This window comes from Pelodiscus sinensis, chromosome 1 (assembly GCF_052426305.1).
Source record: "Pelodiscus sinensis isolate ZL-2025 chromosome 1, ASM5242630v1, whole genome shotgun sequence".
NCBI lineage: Eukaryota > Metazoa > Chordata > Testudines > Trionychidae > Pelodiscus > Pelodiscus sinensis.
In genome coordinates this window covers 165,428,626-165,450,774 of record NC_143052.1, presented here as the reverse complement: position 1 = coordinate 165,450,774, position 22,149 = coordinate 165,428,626, and the positions used below count along the sequence as shown (strand labels likewise).

The 22,149-nt window shown below is 42.3% G+C and overlaps 1 protein-coding gene across 1 annotated transcript in view; it reads right to left on the bottom strand.

Annotated features, from left to right (window-relative positions):
- EPHA6 (EPH receptor A6) overlaps positions 1 to 22,149 on the bottom strand; it is an 815,765-nt gene that overhangs the window by 412,733 nt on the left and 380,883 nt on the right. The gene's annotated exons all lie outside the window — the stretch shown is intronic.

The window sequence follows — 22,149 nt, the reverse complement described above, 5'->3', positions numbered from 1 at the left end:
GCAGCTTCATGGGCAACTAGTTTAGAATGCAGTATCCAAAAGAGAAAGAAGCACAAAAAACCCCACAAGGTAGAGAACTGGGGGTTGGATTTTAGTGCTGTACAGCGAGTTTCGTAGCTTGTAAAACCAGACTAAAAATAGAATTAGCTTCAATGCATAATTTTGAAACATACCTTGTGTGTGAGGTGAACATGCTGTGAGATAAGAATAGCTTCCTAGATGTGGAGGTATATAGGTCTCCTTTTCATACTGTACTGTTTTATCTTTAGACAATAAAGTGCTAAGTTTGGTTATTTAATGTTTTAAAGAATGAACTGTAAGAGACTAAAGTAGTCAAACAATTGACTAGACCTTTTAAATCAGAGTAGACAAATTTTTGGCCAGAGGGTCACATTGGGTAGGGAAATTGTCTGGAGGGCTGGGTAGGGAAGTCTGAGTGAGACTGTGCCCCCCCAAAAATTCAGGTGTAGCCCAGCCCCAGCCTACTATCCACTGCCCAGGACCTACCTTCCCTTGTACATGTCCCCCACCCTCACTCACCACCCCCTGAGTGCACCCACACTGTCTGGAACACTGGGGCTGATGAGGCTGCAGCCACGCTCCCTGTCTGAAGTAGCAGCAGCTAGTGCCTGTCATGCTGCCCAGATGCTGAGGCCTTGGGGGAGGAGTGGGGAGGAAAGGACAACAAAAGAGGAGAGTCCAAGGACCAGCCACCCCTGTTTGCTGTTCCAGAGTTGGGCTATCTCCTTTTGGCAAGAGTTTCCCCAACTCTGCTTCCCAGCGGGAACTCGGGGGTTATTCTGAAAAGTATGGTGGGCCAGATATGGCTCATGGACTGTATTTTGCCCCTCTCTGCTTCAAGTCAATAAACAGACACATAAGAGTAATTTAGAAATGTCGATTTTTGTTACATAGCTACACTCAAACAGAACAATGTCAAGGTTTAGAGCCTACAAATCCACTCAGTCCTACTTCTTGTTCAGATAATCACTAAGATAAACAAGTATATTTACATTTACAGAAGATATATGCTAGCTGCTTATTCTTTACAATGTCATTGGAAAGTGAAAACAGAGTGTTTGCATGACACTTTTGTAGCCAGTACTGTAAGGTATTTAATATGCTTCAGCTACCATTTCAGAAGACAGACTTCCATGCTGATAAAGTTTATAAAAAATGTGTTAATTAAATTTGTGACTGAACTCCTTGAGGGAAAATTGTATGTTTTCTGCTTCATCATTACCTGCATTCTGCCATATATTTCATGTTATAGCAGTCTCTGATGATAACCCAGCAAGAACACGTTCACTGCAGATTTCACACAATGCAAAGAAGGTACCAAGCTGAGATTTCTAAAGATAGCTACAGTACTCAGCTTAAGGTTTTAGAGTCTGAAGTGCTTCCAAAATCTGAGAGGGATGAGGTGTGAAGCATGCTTTCAGAAATCTTAAAAGAACAACACTGAGGCGGAATCTGTAGAATCTGAACCAACAAAAAGGAAAGTCAGCCTGTTAATGGCAAGCCGACTCAGATGATGAAAATTAACATGTCGGCCAATACTGCTTTGGATTATTATCGAGCAGAATCTGTTGTACTTCCTCAGATCTGCTGAGGAACAAACCTGGACAAAGGGTGGGCTGGAGCAGTATTCCTTTTGCGGTTGTTTGTTATTACAGATTCTTAAGGGTAAGGTGATACTCGCTCTCACACACATCATTCATACTGGCAGTTTGGAGGCAGGCTGCAAGTGCGGTGTGGTTTACTTTTTATTTCACAGATGGCTGGAGTGCTGGCCAAACATCGGCTTCCCAGAGACTCGGCCATGAGGTTCCCTGGGAGATCCCTTCAGATCTGTGGGAGGCTACACTTTCTCTGGGATGGTTCTAGGTTTCTGCTGTGTTCTTGCATCTTACCAGAGAAATTTTCTTTGCCACTCGTCAGTTGATTTATACACGTTGCAGAGTCCTTGTTTGCCTTAAAAGGTTACAGGTTCTAAGCTGCTTTTGATTGGGTATCCACACTAATTTCATAGGCTACATGCACATTCATAAGCATACATTAAGCAATATGGTTTCCAAGCAAAGTCTGGCCTTATGGCCTTGACGTAACAACAACAAAAAAAGCCATAACATAAATGGTATGGGTTAACGTAACAAAGAGACATATCAAACACCCCTAACAAATTGTAGCGAAGAGAGCTAGGGTCAAGGGAAGGGGGAAAGCAGAGGGGTATGTTCAGCTAGCTAGACTCCAGTGGAAGGTGGGTGAATGGGTGAGGGTGTGTGTGTGGGGGGAGGAAGGGTGGCTACAGAATCTGTCATCAGCATGGACACGTCCTCTTGAACGGTGGTCAAAGCATGAAGGGACACATTCTTAGCACATCTGGCAAGTAAGTATCTTGTAATGCACAACAGTAGCACGTGAACAGCTGTTTTCACTTTCAACTGACACTATCAATAATAAGTCGACAGTATTATCTCCTGCTAATATAAACATACTTGTTTGTCTGAGCGATTGACTGAACAAGAGGTATAACTAAGTGGACTTGTAGATTCTAAAGTCTTCCATTGTTTTGTTTTTGAATGCAGTTATATTTTGAATATAATTCTAGATTTATAAGTCAATTTTTCATGATGGAGATTGCACTACATTACTTGTATTAAGAGAATTGAAAAATACTATTTATTTTTACAGTGAAAATATTAAAGCGAGCACTGTACGCTTTGCATTCAGTGTTCTAATTAAAATGACTATATTTGGAAATTTAGAAAGCATCCAAATATTTAAATAAGTGGTATTCTATTTTTTTTTTTAAAAAAAATCACATGATTGTGATCAATTTTTAATCACTTAGCCTTAAGAAATTTATAAACTGATAAACACATTTCCAAAAAAAAGAAACCACCACATGTGCATTCCATTCTACAGACTCCCCCTTCTCGTCGTATTCCCTAGGCGGCCCACCTGTTTTTAGAAATAAGTTTCCCTTTGATCTTAACATTGGGAAGAGTAAGCCATTCTAGCCTGGATAGGAACAGATTGATGGTATTGCCCAATAAACAGCTTTCCTACTATTTCTCCAAGATTCTTATCAGTGTCTTATCAGTGTCATTGTTTCCTATACTTTGGGCTTCTCTCTTAATAGCCTCCTTTGATTCAACCCCTGGCAGTGAGGTTAACATCAAACAGCATATGCCTCTCAAGTTATTTATAAAAAGAATTACACAACTTCCTTACTCCCCACGGCAGCCTTCATAAAGTTGTGTGCGCTTCACTGGTTGATGTTAGCTCTACCCACCCACAACAAAGGACAAAAAATATTCTTCATATAAGCTTGATTTAGAAACATATTTCCTTTAGAGTCAATCTTTTAGGCTATGTCTACACAGCAGCATTATTTCAGAATAAATGACAGTATTCCGAAATAAAGTGTACACACTGCAAGCCATTATTTCAAAATAATGTCAAGCTTGAGGACTTTTTACTCAGGCTCCTGTAATCCTCATTTTATGAGGACTAAGGGAATTCCAAGGAAGAGTGTTCTTCCTTCAACTTCCTGTTGTGTAGATAGTGTCAAAAACTGAATTAAGCTATTTCAACTTAAGCTACGCAATTGATGTAGCTCAGGTTGCGTAGCTTAATTCGACTTTCGCCCTGCTGTGCAGACGTGCCCTTAATTACTTGCAGCAATACCCATACTGTAGCCCTTGAAACAATAAAATGTCTCATTTGTGGGATTTAGTTTTATTCATGAAAACTTGTGGGCATTTAAAAATAATTGCTGCTCATTGAGTTATTTATATTTTAGAGAAACATACCAGATCTTGTAAGTTTATTTATTAAAAAGCATTGCCATACACAGATGGTCAGACAGATTAGAATAAAGTCATTAAAATAAATTAATCCGTACAGCTACATAATGGTAGCATCCATTAAGGATATATCCCCATTTCCAGGCAAATCACAGATGTAGGTCTACTAATGGAATATTATGGGAAAGATATTTTTCAATAGTTTCTCGAAATTTTTATTAAGGCAACATTACAAGAAAATGTCCCACATACTATATCATGTTACTTGTACAGGATCTGGCTAATATTCAAGTAACCTGGCTAAAGATTCTGACTTGCTGGCTGGGGAGTCGTCCTCCTCAGAGCACACTAAAGAAAGTGACCAGATTCTAAATAAACACTTACTGTCTTTTTGGTACTTCTGTCACATACATCCTTGGCATTAAAGCTTTCCCATTACTAAGATCATACATATTTTACTATGCCACAATTCCAAAGGCAGAGTCACATTTTTCCAGTAACATGTATTCCTAGGGCTAACTACTTAAAAACCCAAATTAATTCTCCTGATTAAAATGGAGAGCCTCTACTAGAACATTAAGTGGGTCAGGGGATTTCTAGGATGCTGGCCTTGAGTCACAAGATTACTTTCTCAATAATTTCCTCCAGTAACCATCTAACTTCTGAATTGAATCACCATGTGCTGGTATTTTCCCTTTCCCCCCCCAGCTCCTCCAACAGAGTGTCTTCTGAGCAGCAAAAATATGTTCGATCTTAAGTAGAGACAAATGTCATTATACAGTAACTTATAAACAAATTGATATATATCTCCATTCCCATTTAGAGATCTGCTCATCCAGAGCAATTTCTTTGTCTAAATCCTTCCTTTATCTTTTCAGCTGAGTTGCTTAAGATTATTTTCAATATTTAATATTCCTAAAATGCATGTTCTGTTCAGTGCACAAGAGCTATGTTCTAGCTAACTAACAATTGTTCATGCTTCCCACAGTACAGGGAAGCCTGAAATTAGTCTGAGGAAGGCTCCCTGCTATTTCAAAATAAGCATTATTCCTCATGGAAAGCAGAAGTCATTTCAAAATAACCAGCCCATTATTTAAAAATAATGAGCTTGGTAATGTAGATGCTCCACTTGTTATTTCAAAGTAACCCTACTGTAGACCAGGGCTTGTTTTGTCTCATTTTCAGCCAGGAGCTCTATGGACAGGGATCATATGTAAGAGCTTGATCCTAAACACACTTTCAGACATGAATAACTTCACTCTAGCGAGAAGTCAGTAACGTGTTCATGAGTAAAGTTACTTAGATTGCTGGAGACACAGTGAGTAAGGTAATATCACTTATTGAACCAATTTCTACTGGTAAAAAACATGTTTGAGGTATACAGAGTTCATATTGACCAAAGAAGAGTTATGTATAGCTTGAAGTTGTGTCTTTCCACCAACAGAGGTTGTTCCGATAAAAACTTTCTACTGTGTGGGGCCAATAGGACTGTAACAACATTGCAAACATCAGATTCTTAAATGCATCCAGGATGAGGGCCTAAATTTGTAATTTACTACATAAATTTAAGGTAATTATAGTTATTATACCAATATCTAGTTGCCTGGAATTATATGTATATATTAAATCTAAAATTATGTTGTTAACAGATGATGCTAAAAATCAGAAAAATCCAAAGAGTTTAAAATAAGTTACCTTTAAACAGAACCACAGCAATAGACCTGAAAGTGAAAAGAATAAGCACAAAATCCCTTTACGATAATAAGCCAAACATGCTAAGTGTTGAAACACTGCAGGTAGCATGTATTAGGAAAATGGAAATTCATATTAGCAATTAAAAACAGTGAAATGCAGGTGTTATAGGGAAAAAAAAGCTATATTTACTCCATTGAGGATTACAGAGATCCAATGAGACCTTTGAGTAAGCTCTAAAGTGTGTAAATGTTATATTCTAGCAAACAATAGCACTGCAATGGGGTAGACCAGATCCTGAGGCCCCCACTAGGGCCATGTGATCCTGCCACAACCCACGGTAGAAAACAGACCATGGACAAGTCCTTCAGGAGACTATACTATCTGTGGAGGATCTGGCCAATCAGGGGCTACAAAGGCCCTTAACTGGCTGGCTAAGGGAGCAGCAGCACCATGGAGAGCTCTATGTGGGGAGCTAGTGTGAGATTGATGAATTGAGAAAAAGCCCTGAAGTAAGGACAAAGAAGTTGTCTCCAAGAGGAGAAGCCCTGGAGGCACCATTTTCATCAGTAGTAGAGTAACAGACACTCTACAGAGGGTACTGGGATGGGCCCCTGTTAGGGGTGTACCCCGGAAGGGGTCTATGATACACAGGGTGTGTCTTGGCCAGAGGGCTGAGTTGCCAAAGAGGGTTTCGGTAGCAGACAGTACAGGTATAAGCACTCAACCAGACAGGGGCACTCACATGAGGCGAGTGCCATCTCATGGACTCAAGATTTGCATCTGTTTAGATATGGGTGGCTTCTGATCATCATACCATAAATCCAGAAATCCATATTCTGTATATCGATTTGTTGTTTTATTACTCTTCTGGTCCAGTGGCTCTCAATTATGGGATGGAAGTTTCTCATGAAGCTAAAGTAGGCCCTCTCCTATTCTGATTCTGGCTCTTAATTTTTTCTGTCTTCTGTAATTTTCTAATATTTGATGAACTGCTATTTTCTACTAGTTAATAAAACATTTCCCACCAAACTCTCAGGTTTCTGATTTTCCTTTCACAACCTATAGTCAATATACAATTTTCACATTTTCTAATGCTGAAATTGTCACTGCATAAGTCCTTTTATATTTTTACAAGAGAAGACTGAAAACCAATGTTCAAGTTAAAGACTCCATAAAGGCCACACTCTTCTTCTCTCTCGGTAACAAAGATGATTAAACGTCTTCAATGTATTGTCATATGTACCTTTACTGAAATTGTGAGGACGGCTAAAGATTAATTTAGCGGAGGAAATATTCTTATCTACATTGACTTTTTTGTATTGATTACTTTTTACATCAAGCTATACTGCTACTGTAGACAGTAGCAACTAAATTCTCAAAAACTGATGCTATATGACTCAGTAGGCTTCTCAGAGCATTTCCTGAATGTTGACTGAGAGCGCTGGTTTACACTAAGGGTGTGTCTAGACTACCTAGTTTTGTCGACAAAAGTGGACTTTTGTCGACAAAACAATACCAGCGTCTACACTACCGCGGAGTTCTGTTGACATAACGTCGACAGAACTCCGCGGTTTTGTCGACGCTGGTATACCTCATTTTACGAGGCATAACACTTTCTGTCGACAGAACTCTGTCGACAGAAGGTGTTATTGCCTGTAACACTGCGTCCAGACTACGGAGTTCTGTCGACAAAGCGGCTTGCTTTGTCGACAGAACTCCATGTGTCTGGACGCAAATTGTCGACGGAAGTTTTGTCGACAGTATCTGTCGACAAAACTTCCGTCGACAAAACGCGGTAGTCTAGACGTACCCCAAGAATGTTCAATTAGTCAACTAGTTGATGGAATTTCTATTGACTAGTTGATAAAGGGGGAAACTGCAGAGCCTGAGTGGGGTTGGCTCTTGGCCCTGGAAACTAACCCCTCTGTGGATCTGCCTTTTGATACATTTAAAAGGCTGAAGCAGTGGGGGGGGGGGGAGGGGGAGGGGAGGGGAAGAGGAGAAGGAAAGGAACCAGGCGTGAGCCAGGAATCAGCTGTCCTGGCTCCTGCCCAGTCCCCCGCTACACCTATGCCCAGAGAGTTGAATTTGCTATGTGAACTCTGGATTATGCTGTAAGACAAATGTGTGTATCAGAGTGGTAAATGCAATGTCACTGGTATTGCTTACAAATAAGTTCTTCAATATTTGCAAGTGTAAAGCAAGGATATAGGTTCACCAAAATGCTAAGGAATAGGTACAATTAAATGTACATATTTAAACACATGGCATTAATTATTTTTGTTGTGAAAGTTATACCTCAGTGCCATAAAATGGCCTCAAACTCAGGGGAAAAAAAAAGCAAAACAGTGGAGTAATTTCTGGCCCAGTAATTGAGGAGATACGACGAGTGGGTTCCACAGACAACCTCAGTTCTGCTTCTCCATTAAAAGGCTTGCAGCACCACTGCTATATTTCTATAACAGTCACATTTCACATGTAAAGCAATGAATGTGCATTATATTTTCTTTGGCAGGAACAGATATTTAAGGAGTGCTTGGTTTGTATTTTAACAAAGCATTTTAAATCTTTAAAAATAAAATATTAACATACATATTCTTATACTGGAGTATCCAAAGGGACCATTATTAGGATAATCTATTCTTACTTAATTCATCAACTGTCTGGCAGGAAGTCAAATCTGGAGTTGAACAACACCATGTATTTTCAAAAGACATCAATCTTATGATGGCTCCCTTTCCCCTTCCCCCCAACTTCCATCACTACTCTCTGTCAGTCACTTCCCTCTGTTCTTTGCTTTATGGTCATCTTTCTGTTACAACTTGCACCCCACCCCAACACCTACAAACTATTTCTCCTTCCTTCTGTAACCAACTTTTTGCTCTTCCTTTCAGTCACCAGCACCATACTCCAATCACTTCCAGAACTCCAATCATATTCACTATCAATTGGATTCCAGGGTTAATGAATCAGTGAAACAGGTTGGATCAAAGGTCTCCATGAGAGTGTCACCCTCTATGATGATCATACCACTAAGCCTTCCTGCCTATCTCCTCTGGTGTACCTGATGACCATATTCTGCTGGTCCAGAAGTTCTAGTCTCCCCCAGCAAAGGCACAGAGTTAGGGTAACAACACCTCAACAGAGCAACAAAGACCCTGATAAGAGCTATGGGAGTGCTCAAGTCCCTGTAGCTGACACAGCATCTAGGAACATAGTCCTCAAAATGGACCAAAACAGCAGATAAGATGGTCTTACTCTATATAAAAGTTTCACACAGAAAAATCTCTTAAGTTTGCTCTCGAACAATGAAAGAAATATTCACAACTCTCATTCACCTCCCCCAATGTAACAATTATTCACACTGGGTTTAAACAACAGACAAAAGTGTTATTAAAAGTAAGATGTAAGTAATTGCAAGTGAAAATAGGCAGGTCAAAGCAAGTTGCTAATCCAAAACAAACACCACATGCCAACTAAGCCAAATACAAAGAGAGATTGTTATGGACCATATTCCTCACCCTAGTCCTTATTTCAGGTAAAATCCTTCAAGGTAGAGCTGATCTTTTTGCTGACCTGGGTCTAACAGTTTCTTGAATATCTCTTAGGGTGGGAAGGCAGTTTTCAAAAGCCAGCTCAAGATAATCATTGATTGCTTTCCATCCCTTAAATAGAATCTCTCCATGGGAGGAATCATTCATTTTAATTCTTCCTATCCTGATGAAAAAAAAAATCCAAATTCAAGATGGATTCCAGTGCTAGGTGGTACGGTCACATGTCTTTATAGGACCAAACACAGTTTAGGTTACAGGTAAAACCAAGCCTTTTCATGTGAGTGATGGCCCATTAAAACCCTTAAGTGCTTCTAATAGTTCTCACTAGAAATTTTAGATTAATAAGCAGGTTTATACTTCATATGTACAATTTCACATTCAAGGATGATACATGCAAGCAAATAGAATATACACATTCAGGGGGATCACTTGCATTTGAATGATAGTTAGACTATTTTACCTGTATTGCATAAAGTATATTTGAGGTATGTTTTTGAATATGAAGATGCATATTTCCATTAAAATATAGGGGCAAAGCATCACAATCAGTACCCAGTGAAACCATAAAAAACATGTATTGCATCTGTACAAAGGTTTTGCTAGCCACTGGGTGCCCTAAGCAAAGATACCCCCCCAACACACACACACACACACACACACACTAAATTGATGTGGGGGGAGGGGGTGCGGCTTAGGCTGCTCAGGACCCTAAGCAATTGCTTAGTCTGTTTATGCCTTATGCCAGCTCTGCATCTGTATATAGGTACTTTAAAACATTCATGTTTAAAATATCCCCTTTGATATGAAGATAGTTTATTTTCCCTTTCTGCTTCCCTCTTCAATTCCATGCAATCTTGCACCTTCATAAAATTTCTTCCTCTAGCTCTGTTCTTTCCCTTTTCCTTATCCTCTGCCACTTCCATTTAAACAGCCTCCATTCTGAGGCTACGTCTAGGTTACAAGACTTTTTCTAAAGATACTTTCGAAAAAGCCTCTTTCGAAAAAGAGCATCTAGACTACAACCAGTACTTTTGAAAAAGCAAGCTGCTTTTTCGAAAGAGAACACCTTTTCGAAAAAAGGAGTTATTTCTCATAAAATGAGATTTTCCACTGTCGACAAAACTGCCGCATTCTTTCAATTTACTGTCAACAGAATGCAGCGGCAGTCTGGACACAGGTAAAGATTTTTCAAAAAAAGGCCACTTCTTTTGAAAAATCCCTGTAGTCCAGACACATCCGAAGAATGACAGATCTGACAAAATAGGCTACTGTATCAACTTTACAAATGTGCTGTACCTTGTGAATCAGGGCCTGTATGCTCGCTCGTAGGGAAAGGTTAAGGAGTTCCTATCCCTGACATTAGTTCTTTTTAGGGAGGGAATAAATCACTACAGACATTGGGACAGGTAAAAGAATACCAGGTGAAGAGCATATAGCAGATCACACCAGGTTCAGAAACTCAGGAGACATGACGTATGAAGAGTCAGCCTGTATTGAATGAGTGAGCCAATATTTTGGTCTACCAAAGTAACAGGAAACTTTAACCAAGAAAGCAAGCCCTGCTGGAGTCTGAAGGACTGACTGCAAACAGGCAGGGTTTATCAGAACTCCAATAAAAAGAGACTTCTGTGTAAGTCTTTTGTCCTTAGATAGTCACTTTGCTTTGTGAAAGCAAAGTGACTGCTGGTAAACCATTGCCTTAACAGTAGGAGAGAAGGAAAACTTGGGGATCTCAGCTAACATCAGACACTGGTGGATAAATCACAATGATTTTTAACAAGACTGCAACTCTAATTGTAAGTATGGAAAGAAAGTGCAGATGGACTGTGCCTATAGAGAAGCGATGGCCAGAGACCTAAGACTTTTCCGGAAATGTTTTTGCGCAAGAGGGCCAGTGTAGACAGCTAAAAACTGTTTTGTGCAAAAAAGCCCTGATGGCGAAAGTGGTGATCGGGACTTTCTTGCGCAAAACTGTGTCTAGATTGGCACGGACGCTTTTCCGCAAAAAGTGCTTTTACGGAAAAGCATCCATGCCAGTCTAGACGCTCTTTTCCGCAAATGCTTTTAACGGAAAAACTTTTCCATTAAAAGCATTTGCGGAAAATCATGCCAGTATAGATGTAGCCTAGAAGTCTGTATGAAATTCACTAGTGCAGCTTTTTAAAAAAAATAAAAACATTAATTAGGGCATTGATGCTCACACAAGCAATTTTAAAAAGATGAACTACAGTAAACTTCCGATAATCCGGCACCTTTAGGACCCAGGGGGTGCCGGATTATCAGATATGCCGGACTATCAGAAGGGGGGGGGGGCTATGAGGGATCTGGGGTGGGGTGGGGTGGGGGGGATGCTACCCCAGATCCCCTCATAGCCCTCCCTTCTGATTGTCCAGCTCTGCCCCAGGAGTTTCAGCAGCGGCTGAATCGGGGACGCCTGCAGCAGAGTAGCTGGAGTGCTGCCGGGTTGGTCTGGTAGCACCGACCCTTGGCGCCGCGAGACCAACCCATCAGCACCCCAGCTGCTCTTGCGGATGCCTGGGGCAGAGCTGCTGGGGTGCTGACGGGTTGGTCCCGCAGCGCCACTCCTCGGCATTACTGGACCAACCCGGCAGCACTCCAGCTGCTCTGCCCCAGGTGTCCCCAAGTCAGCCACTGCAGAAACTGATCAGCGGCTGACTCCTGAAAGCCAGAGGCAGAGCTGCTTTGCCCCAGGCTTCCTGGAGTCAGCCCTGGTCAGTTTCAGCAGCGGCTGAATCGGGACGCTTGGGACAGAGCAGCTGGGGCACTGCTGGGTTGGTCTGGTAGCGCCAAACCTCGGCGCTGCAGGGACCAACCCAGCAGCACCCCAGCTGCTCTGTCCCAGGTGTACCCAAGTCAGCTGCTGCTGAAACTGACCAGTGGATGATTCCAGGAAGCTGAGGCAGAGCAGCTCTGTCTCCGGCTTCCTGGAGTCAGCCGCTGGTCAATTTCAGCAGCGGCTGAATCCGGGACAGCTGGGGTTCTGCTGGGTTGGTCCTGCAGCCCCGAGGGGCAGCGCTACTGGACCTACCCAGCAGCACTCCAGCTGTTCTGCCCCCTGCTTCCCGGGTTCAGCGCTGGTCAGTTTTAGCAGCGGCTGAATCGGGGAAGCTGGGGGCAGAGCAGCTCCAATGGTCCAGCTGCCCGGAGCACTTCCGGGTTCCTGATGGTGCCGGACCATCAGGAGTGCCGGACCATCAGATGCTGGACCACCGGAGTTTTACTGTACTAAGAAACCATTGCTGCTTCTCATATTTTATTCTAAAATGCAATATATTCTTGCTTTTTACATTAGAAAGGTTGGTCTTGAATTCCCTGTTTTTGCTTAAAAACCTGTTGCGGGATTAGAAAACCATATAGGGATTTTGAGCCACTTTTGCTTTCCTTAATCATGTAAAATTCTCCTTCAAGTGTCAATAATTGAGTAAAAAGAGCTGGGTTTGGCTTACAAAGGTGACATTTTACCTAATAGTTATATTGAATTAGCTCCTCTGCAGGCTAAAATTGATAAAAGTTTAAACAAATTAAAACACCTGGAATAAAAACACCACCACTTTCATTTCACTGGTAAAGAAAACCACAGAGATTCTTAATTATATATGAGAATTTAGATTTGTGTTAAATTTTAGGAATTTTGCCTCATGATAAGTATTGCTACACTTCTGAGGGCAATGTGTGATACCGAGGAATATTTGGAACACATACTTCCTTAATATACTATGATTTGTGTTCACACAATAGTCCCCCTTTCTATACTCACCCTTGTCCTGATTGCAGAACAGCCCTTACTCAGACAAAAGCGTTTATTCTAATTATTTTGATTTAAACACTTATTATTCATTAATTTTAAAGAGAACTCAGTATGTTTAAAAAAAACCTAAATTCACAATGAAAAGAATTCAGAAGTACCTGGAATGACTTACAGGCTTTTAACATTTTGTATCCACCATCCCCTCCTGCAGAATTTACTAAATAAGTTAAAGACACGATAGTACAAGTGAGGGTAAAAAAGAAGAGACATGAAGGGGTGAAAAATCTATACAATCATGTGATTACTCAACTTGAATTGTATATTGTGGGAATAAAATAAAAGACAAGTATTCAGTTGTGAGGAAACAGCTTTAATTTTCATGAAGAGGTCAACAGGAACCTCTTTGAAGGATGCTGTGGACCTTTAGAATCAACACACTCCTGTGCTGGTGGTAGCAGTGTTTCCTAAGAGACTCTAGTTGAATCTAGTGTCTGGTTGAGAAGAAATGGAGACTGTGGCATCGACGTTTGGTTTTCTGCCTTGATAACCCGGGTATTGGGTTTTCATCAGTGAGAAAATAGAAGCTCAGTTTATCCCATGAAATACAGGAGGGTTATAACTAGAATTAAAGAAACCAGAATTTGATCCTAGCATATATAGCACAAAGAAAAACTAAGAAATATTCCTTGTCATCTCTGTAGGGTTTGAGTCAGCATCTCATTGTACTAGGCACAGTATAACCACAGAGAGTGCCTGACTTGAGGAGCTTACAATACGGTTAATGAAAATTCACATAGCCCCAAAGGTCATATGGAAACCCATATTATTATTGAAACGTAAAAATAAATTTGATTACACGTAGTACTTTTGGAATTACAGACTATGATACAAACATGTTGTTCATGGAATTCAAACATTGTTTAAATTGTTACTTCTCTCCTTCTGGATTTATAGTTCTCAAAAGAATAAATGTTTTAGGAGTCAAAGAAAACAACAGCTTAGCGCAAAAGTGGAAAAGATAGGGCAGTCTTACCTTACTTCTTATTGCATAAGTCTACTTGCCAAATCTATCACACAGTAGTCCGATTATTAATCGGACTACCTGTTTTGTACCTTTTTTGGCACAAATGGAACAGGGGTATTCTAATTTAGTAATAACAGTTGTCTGAGAAAGCATACAGAGCTCATCTTGTATGTTCGTTGATATCAACTAGTGCTATGAATGTGTAATTTTCAGAAGTCTCCTCAGTAATTTCCCACAAGCCTCTTGCTTGATAAATATCAAACAGCTTGTGTATAGGATCCTAACCAGTCCCTCTCACATGGCACAATTGAGCAGTACAAACTTTACACAGAGAAGCAGAGAGTTTAATTCCCAGCCACTTTTTATTGTTCTCTCCCAAATGTCTCTAACAACTCAGCCCCTCTGTGAAGGGAGATGGAAAAGAAGCTTCTAAGCACAATGACCAAGGAGAATCAAAACCAAACAAAAACAACAGACATGTCCATCATTCATAGAGTGAGAGAGACCCCTTAAAATGAACACCTGGAACAAACTGCAGTCCAGCAGCAAAGATTCATATTCAATCTACAATTAGCTCAGTTTCTTCATAGCATCTACAAAATCATTGAGTTCAGTCCAAAAATACAGCTGCTGACAAATATACTTGTTTCTAATACAAAACTATACTACACTGCCATCTTAAAAATACATGCAGAATAATGTGCTTTGCATCAATACCTTCATTTTAATTGGAAATGTGAACAAGCTACTCTAATCTGTTCAATTCCATTAGCTCCTTTCAGCTCTTAGAACCTCTCTCTAGGCCTGTGGTTCTCAACTGGTGGTCCATGGTGACTTTTTCGGTGGTCCACAGGAACATTGTCCAAAGTCACACGGCATGAACAGGCGCTGCCGTTAGGCTGTTTTACGCTATGTTCACAAGCACGCAGCACGTCATCCATAGCATCACCTAGGATGCAACCGTGTTGTGTTGCCAGTAACTGAGGCTCTGAGCATCAGTGTAGCTGCCGCAATTGTGCTGAGCGGTTGCGGTGTCATTCGTCGTGTGCTACATGTGCTGGAGATGGTCCACGAAATTTTGATTGGCCTGGTGGTCTGTGGACTGAAATGAGTTGAGAACCACTGCTCTAGGCTAAGGGAGTGGACAGTAGGTAAATGAACTGGTAGGATGTAGCATGTGTGGTTTCAAGTGCAATGTTATTCCACCCCCAACCTTGTACATTATGACACCATTGCAGTTGCATTGCCCTCAAGCCATTTACTCTACAGCTCTTGGATAACTGAGCAAGGATCCTGGGGTACAGGTTGGGTCTTGTCCAACATCCTTGAGACCTGACCCATTCCAAATGAGAGAATTTGCAGGATCAGGGGAGGTCCCTGCCATTGCCTCCCAGGACGCTCTTCCCTCCCCACTGCAGCTGGCTCCACATTGGCCCCAATACCACTGGGCTCTAGGTTGCAGGGCTTGGACTTGGGCTCCCCGGGGTGGAGCTTCCCAGCCACTGCAGCCCCGCTTCTTCACTGCCCGACCAGGAATCCCCAGGGACAGGGCTTGCCGGCTGCTCCACTTTTGCCGCTGGCTGCCCTGCTCCTGCCAAAAGACATTTCAAAAGTAAAGGTTGAACCTCTGAAAGCCAGGACTCTCAAGTCAGATGACCATGGATGTTGCTGGATCAGAGACCCTCAGCACCAGGATGTGTGAACCCCATCCCTGGGGAGCCTCGAAAAGGTGGGCAGCAGCGAGACTGGCAAGCTCCATCACGGGGGGGGGGGGGGGGGGGGGAAGAGGGGGGGTCAAAGCAGCTCATGTGAGAAATCAAACTAATAAATTCCTGAGAAACTCTTTCAAATTGAGAGATATCACAATAATTTCCAATTCTCTCTCTCAAAATGGAGGCCAGGATGGACTTGTGCTCCCTACTCAGAAAGAAAAGGCTTCTGATGAAGCTTTTGGAAGCTATGAGGCATTTTGGGTTGCAGTGGCAAGGCAGTGGAGAATGTTCCAGAAGTGGCCGTGGAGAGCTGAGACCAAGACTAGCAGTTCATTGAGTTACTTCTGCAACTACTTCTTGGAACAGCTGGATCTGAAAAGTACTTGAGGATAATGCTCACCAGCCAGAGACCTGCTTTAGGCTTCAACCCACACAGCCTGATAGAATCAATGAGACTGAATCAAATGAACAGCCATGATTGTTAAACTTCAGAAAGAGAAGGGAGACCTTTCTAGATCTCTTAAGAGTTCCCCCTGACATTCCATCGCTATCACCATGACGATGAGAACTTTATTCAGCATGGAAAAGAGTAGCGATTGTCCTATGACAGCTGGCTAACTTGGACAGTAGTGTCACTGCAAGTCTTTCGTGGTAGCCTCCTGAACATTTATTTCAGAAATTAGGGTTAAAATGTATGATGCCAGAATTTCCAAAGTTTCATGTCTTTACAGAAGTAGGTGGAGTCAGAACTCTCTTCCCACTAAAAAAAAAACAAAAACCATTGACATGAATAGCATCTCCATCTCGACCGTGGTTCTTGGTGAATCTACTTGCTAACTTTTTTCATGGCTCATGAAATCATCCCCAGATTACACAAATCTAGACATATTCCAATTCTCCTGTGCACCTTGAAGGCAGTAGGAAGGTGCTAGAACTGGGGTGGGCAAGAGGCTGCCAGCGGGCCGGATCCAGCCTGCCAAACCACCAGATCCAGTCCATGGCTGCCTAGCTGGAACCCTTAAACAGTGGCAGCCACTTTAAATATGGCTGCTCTATTCTGGGGATGAGGGGGGACATTCTGTGTTCTGTCTTGCCCCTCAGCAAAATCTCTCAGCTACCATTTGCCAGTTTCCAACCAATAGCAGTTGAGATTTTTACTGGTGGCAGGGGCAGCCAATGGAGCCTCCTCCCTCTTTCCACCCTACGCTCCTTCACCCTGCCCGGATCAAAGCCACATGGAGTGGGTTGTGATTGCAGCCTTCAGATTCCTGCAGGGTTGCTTACTGAGAACCAGTGGCACTACCCCCCCCCACTACATGCCCCAAGCCATCACCCAAACTCTCTGTATCCCTTTTTCCCAGGTCAAAACTCCCTCCCAGACCCTGAATCCTCTCCTACACAATAGCTTAAATGACTGCTTCTTGGAGCAGCTGCTACAGGAACCCACAAGGGGAGAGGCAATTCTCGATTTAGTCCTGAGTGGAGCACAGGATCAGGTCCAGGAGGTAACTATTACAGGACCGCTTGGGAATAGTGACCATAATATAACAACATTTAACATTCCCGTGGTGGGAAGAACACCTCAGCAGTCCAGCACCCTGGCATTTAATTTCAAAAAGGGAAATTACACAAAAATGAGGAGGTTAGTAAAACAGAAATTAAAAGGCACAGTGACAAGAGCCAAATCCCTGCAAGCTGCATGGAAACTTTCTAAAGACACCATAATAGAGGCCCAACTTAAATGTATACCCCAAATTAAAAAACATAGTAAGAGACCTAAGAGTCACCGTGGCTTAACCACCATGTAAAAGAAGCAGGGAGGAACAAAAATGCATCTTTCAAGAAATGGAAGTCCAATCCCAGTGAGATAAATAGAAAGGAACATAAACCCTGTCAAATTAAGTGTAAAACTGCAATAAGAAAAAGCAAAAAAAGATTGAGGAACAGCTAGCCAAAAACTCAAAAAACAATAGCAAAATGTTTTTAAGTACATCAGAAGCAGGAAACCTGCTAAAAAACCAGTGAGTCCCCTAGACAACCAAGTTACAAAAGGAGCAATCAAGGATGATAAAGCCATTGTGGAGAAGCTAAATGATTTCTTTGCATCAGTCTTCACAGCTGAGGATATTGGGGAGATTCCCAAATGTGCGCTGTCCTTTGTGGGAGATAAATCTGAGGAACTGTCCCGGATTGAAGTGTCATTAGAGGAGGTTTTGGAACAAATAGAAAAACAAATCACCGCAACCGGATGGCATTCACCCAAGGGTTCTAAAAGAACTCAAATGGGAAATTGCAGAATTGTTAACTGTGGTTTGTAATATATCCCTTAAATCGGCTTCCGTACCTACTGACTGGAAGATAGCTAACGTGACACCAATATTTAAAAAGGGCTCTAGAGGTGATCCCAGCAATTACAGACCAGTAAATCTAATGTTGGTACCAGACAAATTAATCGAAACAATAGTTAAGAATAAAATCGTTAGGCACGTAGAAGAACATAATTTGTTGGGCAAAAGTCAACATAGTTTCTGTAAAGGGAAATCCTGTCTTACTAATCTAGTAGAGTTCTTTGAAGGGGTTAACAAACATGTGGACAAGGGGGATCCAGTAGATATAGTAAGGATTTTCAGAAAGCCTTTGACAAAGTCCCTCACCAAAGGCTCTTGTGTAAATTACATTGTCATGGGATAAGAGGGAAGGTCCTTTCATGGATTGAGAACTGGTTAAAAGACAGGAAACAAAGGGTAGGAATAAATGGTAAATTTTCAGAATGGAGAGGGGTAACTAGTGGTGTCCCCCAAGGGTCAGTCCTAGGATCAATCCTATTCAACTTATTCATAAATGATCTAGAGAAAGGGGCAAGCAGTGAGGTAGTAAAGTTTTCAGATGATACTAAACTGTTTAATATAGTCAAGACAGAAGCAGACTGTGAAGAACTTCAAAAAGATCTCACAAAACTGAATGATTAGGCAACAAAATGGCAAATGAAGTTTAGTGTGGATAAGTGTAAAGTAATGCACGTTGGAAAAAAATAACCCCAACTATACATATAATATGATGGGGGCTAATTTGGCTATGACAAATCAGGAAAGAGATCTTGGAGTTATCGTGGACAGTTCTCTGAAAATGTCCACACAGTGTGCTGCAGTGGTCAAAAAAGCAAATAGAATGTTAGGAATTATTAAGAAAGGGATAGAAAATAAGACACAGAATATCTTACTGCCCTTGTATAAAACTATGGTACGCCCACATTTTGAGTACTGTGTACAGATGTGGTCTCCTCACCTCAAAAAAGATATTTTGGCCTTGGAAAGAGTTCAGAAAAGGGCAACTAAAATGATCAGGGGTTTGGAACAGGTCCCATATGAGGGGAGGCTGAAACGACTGGGACTTTTCAGTTTGGAAAAGAGGAGACTGAGGGGGGATATGATAGAGGTATATAAAATCATGAGTGGTGTGGAGAGAGTGAATAAATAAAGGTTATTCATTAGTTCCCATAATAGAAGGACTAGAGGACACCAAATGAAATTAGTGGGTAGCAGGTTTAAAACTAATAAGTGAAAGTTCTTCTTCACACAGCGCATAGTCTACCTGTGGAACTCCTTGCCAGAGGAGGCTGTGAAGGCTAGGACTATAACAGAGTTTAAAGAGAAGCTAGATAAATTCATGGAGGTTAGGTCCATAAAAGGCTATTAGCCAGTGGGTAAGAATGGTGTCCCTGGCCTCTGTTTGTCAGAGGCTGGAAACAGATGGCAGGAGACAAGTCTCTTGATCATTGTCTTCGGTCCACCCCCTCCAGGGCACCTGGTGCTGGGCACTGTCGGCAGACAGGCTACTGGGCTGGATGGACCTTTGGTCTGACCCAGTACGACCGTTCTTATGTACACCCTTTCCCCAGGCCAGAATCCTCTCTGGCACCCATATCTCCTCCCTGACCCTGCACCCCATTCTCCTGCCCCCAATCACCCAAACCCTCTGTACCCCCTTCACCCAAGTCACAACTCCCTCCCAGACCCTTCCCTAAGGCCTCTCCTCTATCCATACTCCCTCCTGGACTCTGCACCCCATTCCCCTTCCCTCAATAACAACCCCCTTCTTCCTCCACACTCCCTCTCAAACTCCACACCCTCTCCTGCATCCCAATCTCCTACCCCAAGCTTCCTTCTGCATCCAACCTCTGTCCCCAATCCCAAACCCCCTCAGTAGAAATGTGTCTTTTGACCACTTGCCAAAAATCTTAGAGTGGACCCCAATTAAAAATGATTGCCCACCCCTGTGCTAGAACGTGCTTTTGTCAGATAAAATGGGGGAGTACTATCTGTTTACCCACACCCACAATGACACATCAGTGACTACTGTATCAATAATAATATTTCCCTCTTGCATGCATGCAGGAGCAAAAACGGTGGTGTTCCATACCCAGGGGAAACAGACTGACAAGTTGTCCCAGCTGATGCTGTTACTCATAACAGCACAACCTGCAGTTGGCAAGCTACTCAAAATTACAAATGCTTCATATGCATGTTTCCAATCCAATGATGGGGAATGGGGATCATTCATGCATCACAGAACTGTTATTTTAATTATTATTGGCAGTCAATTTGTATGTGTGTGATATAGAGTCTTAACTCCACTCACTTCATTTTGATGGGCAACAATTTCATAAGGTATAGAACTTTTGATGTATTAAGTATGCTTGCCACAGTGGGATACTCACCATGGGATATCTTTTTGTGGCAAGGTCGTACAACCAGCTCTCATCTGGGTTAGTCCATTTTCTGTTAGTCTATTGCCCACAAGTTCCTCTCCCTCTTCAGGGCTCAGAGTGTTCTCTCTTCATTGCTCAGCCCTTCAGCAAGGTCACTATATAACTTTGTTTCCAGGGTAACCAAGTCCACTCATAAGCAGTCTCAAGCTGCTCACTGTAATTCCTGATCTGTGCCACGTTCCCAGTGGCTGGCAGTTGAACACAAATCTGTCCACTATTCCAGCCCATGTGAACTATCAGCAGACAGTCTCATGCCTTACTTATCTTCCTCTGGGCTACTTCCTATGCCCCCTCCAGAGGTTCTTTCCAGCAACTCCTTTGGGTAAACCTTTTCCATCAGGGAAAGAAACCCAGGGCTTTTGTTCCTTCCCTAGGCTTCCTCCCACCTTCCTCTCTGTGCCTAGAGAACAACTGCAAGCTCCCTCCCTACAGTACTCTCTTGCCCAGCTGGGCTTTGTCTTCAATTAGTGCTTACCCTCCCTCAGGTGCAGCCTTTAAGGTTAAATGGCCCCTTCTCAGCCATAAGCCTGTCAGGGCAGGTGCAGGGTGAGCACCCCATTACAATTCCAGTAAGTGCTTTGTAGGTATTAAGTTGAAAGGCAGAATAAAATGTGATTGCTGGCAGATAAGACCAGTGTGCTAGCTGGGGGCTACTTTCTAGCATGTGGAACAACAGATACAATGTTTTCACCAGAATTCTCAGTATTTAATATCTTGCAACAAAATAAACCTAGTTTAGAGGTGGTATATTGTGGTTTCTGACTTTTTAATTTTTTCCCTTGTGTACCATTTGAGTCCAAGTCAGATGACATGGCCAAACCCTGAGAATAATGCCCATGCAGAAATTAGGTGTGTCACACATGGGAAGTTCAGAATAACAGAATTGGAGGACCCAAGAAAAAGGCTGGTAGCTACCATTTGTGCTTCAGAAGCTGGCAGCTGGGGAGCAAAAGAGGTAGAAAGGGAGCTCGATTGGCAATGTAGGGAATCACCTGGACATTTCCATGTTTGTATGCAGAACCTTTACACATTCTAATAGTGGTATTTTTAACAACTTTGCTCCTTGCTACAAAATCAGCTCACCTGAATTTCCTACTATACACATTTCAATGCCTGTGCCCCCACTTTCCCCTCTCTCTGCTGTACCTGGCTGGCTAAAGTTTTCACTGCAATATTCAGATGCTGGATTTTATAAACAGAACTTTCACCTTTTTGAGGTACAAGGCATTATTCCAGAGAAGCCTCTATCTGCTTGGTCATCCCACTGCCAGCTGCATACCAAAGTGTTCCATGTGACAGAGTTCAGCAAACTCTGGCTCCCCCAGCTCACCACACGGTCAGCAATAGATGCTTTCTGATTCCAGCCCACTGCCAACATGCTCTGAGCAGAGTTCCTCTCAGGCATCCTAGCAATTAAAACAGAATGAAGCCAATCACTTCTGAAAAAGCTGGCTGCTGGGAAAATACTGTAGATGTAAATTAGTTCCGTGATGAATATAGCACTATTTCTTCAATTAATATGGCTTCTGGCAACTTGTACATTTAATAATGTGCATGAACAGGGACAAGCAAGGGGCACATACCCCCCAGTAATCATCAGTGGGGCCCAGAATTTCTCTGGCTGCAGAGCTGTGGAAGTAGAGAAGTGAGAGTTCCCACCAGGATGGGGTGAAGACTGAGCTCCTCCTTGGCTCCATGTGGGGAGAAGGGTAAAGTGGGTTCCTGCTGGGGCAGTAAAGGAGGAGGAAAGAACAAATTCCTGCTGATGTGGGGAAAAAAACAAGCTCATGCTGGAGCCAGGGCAATGGGGGACAG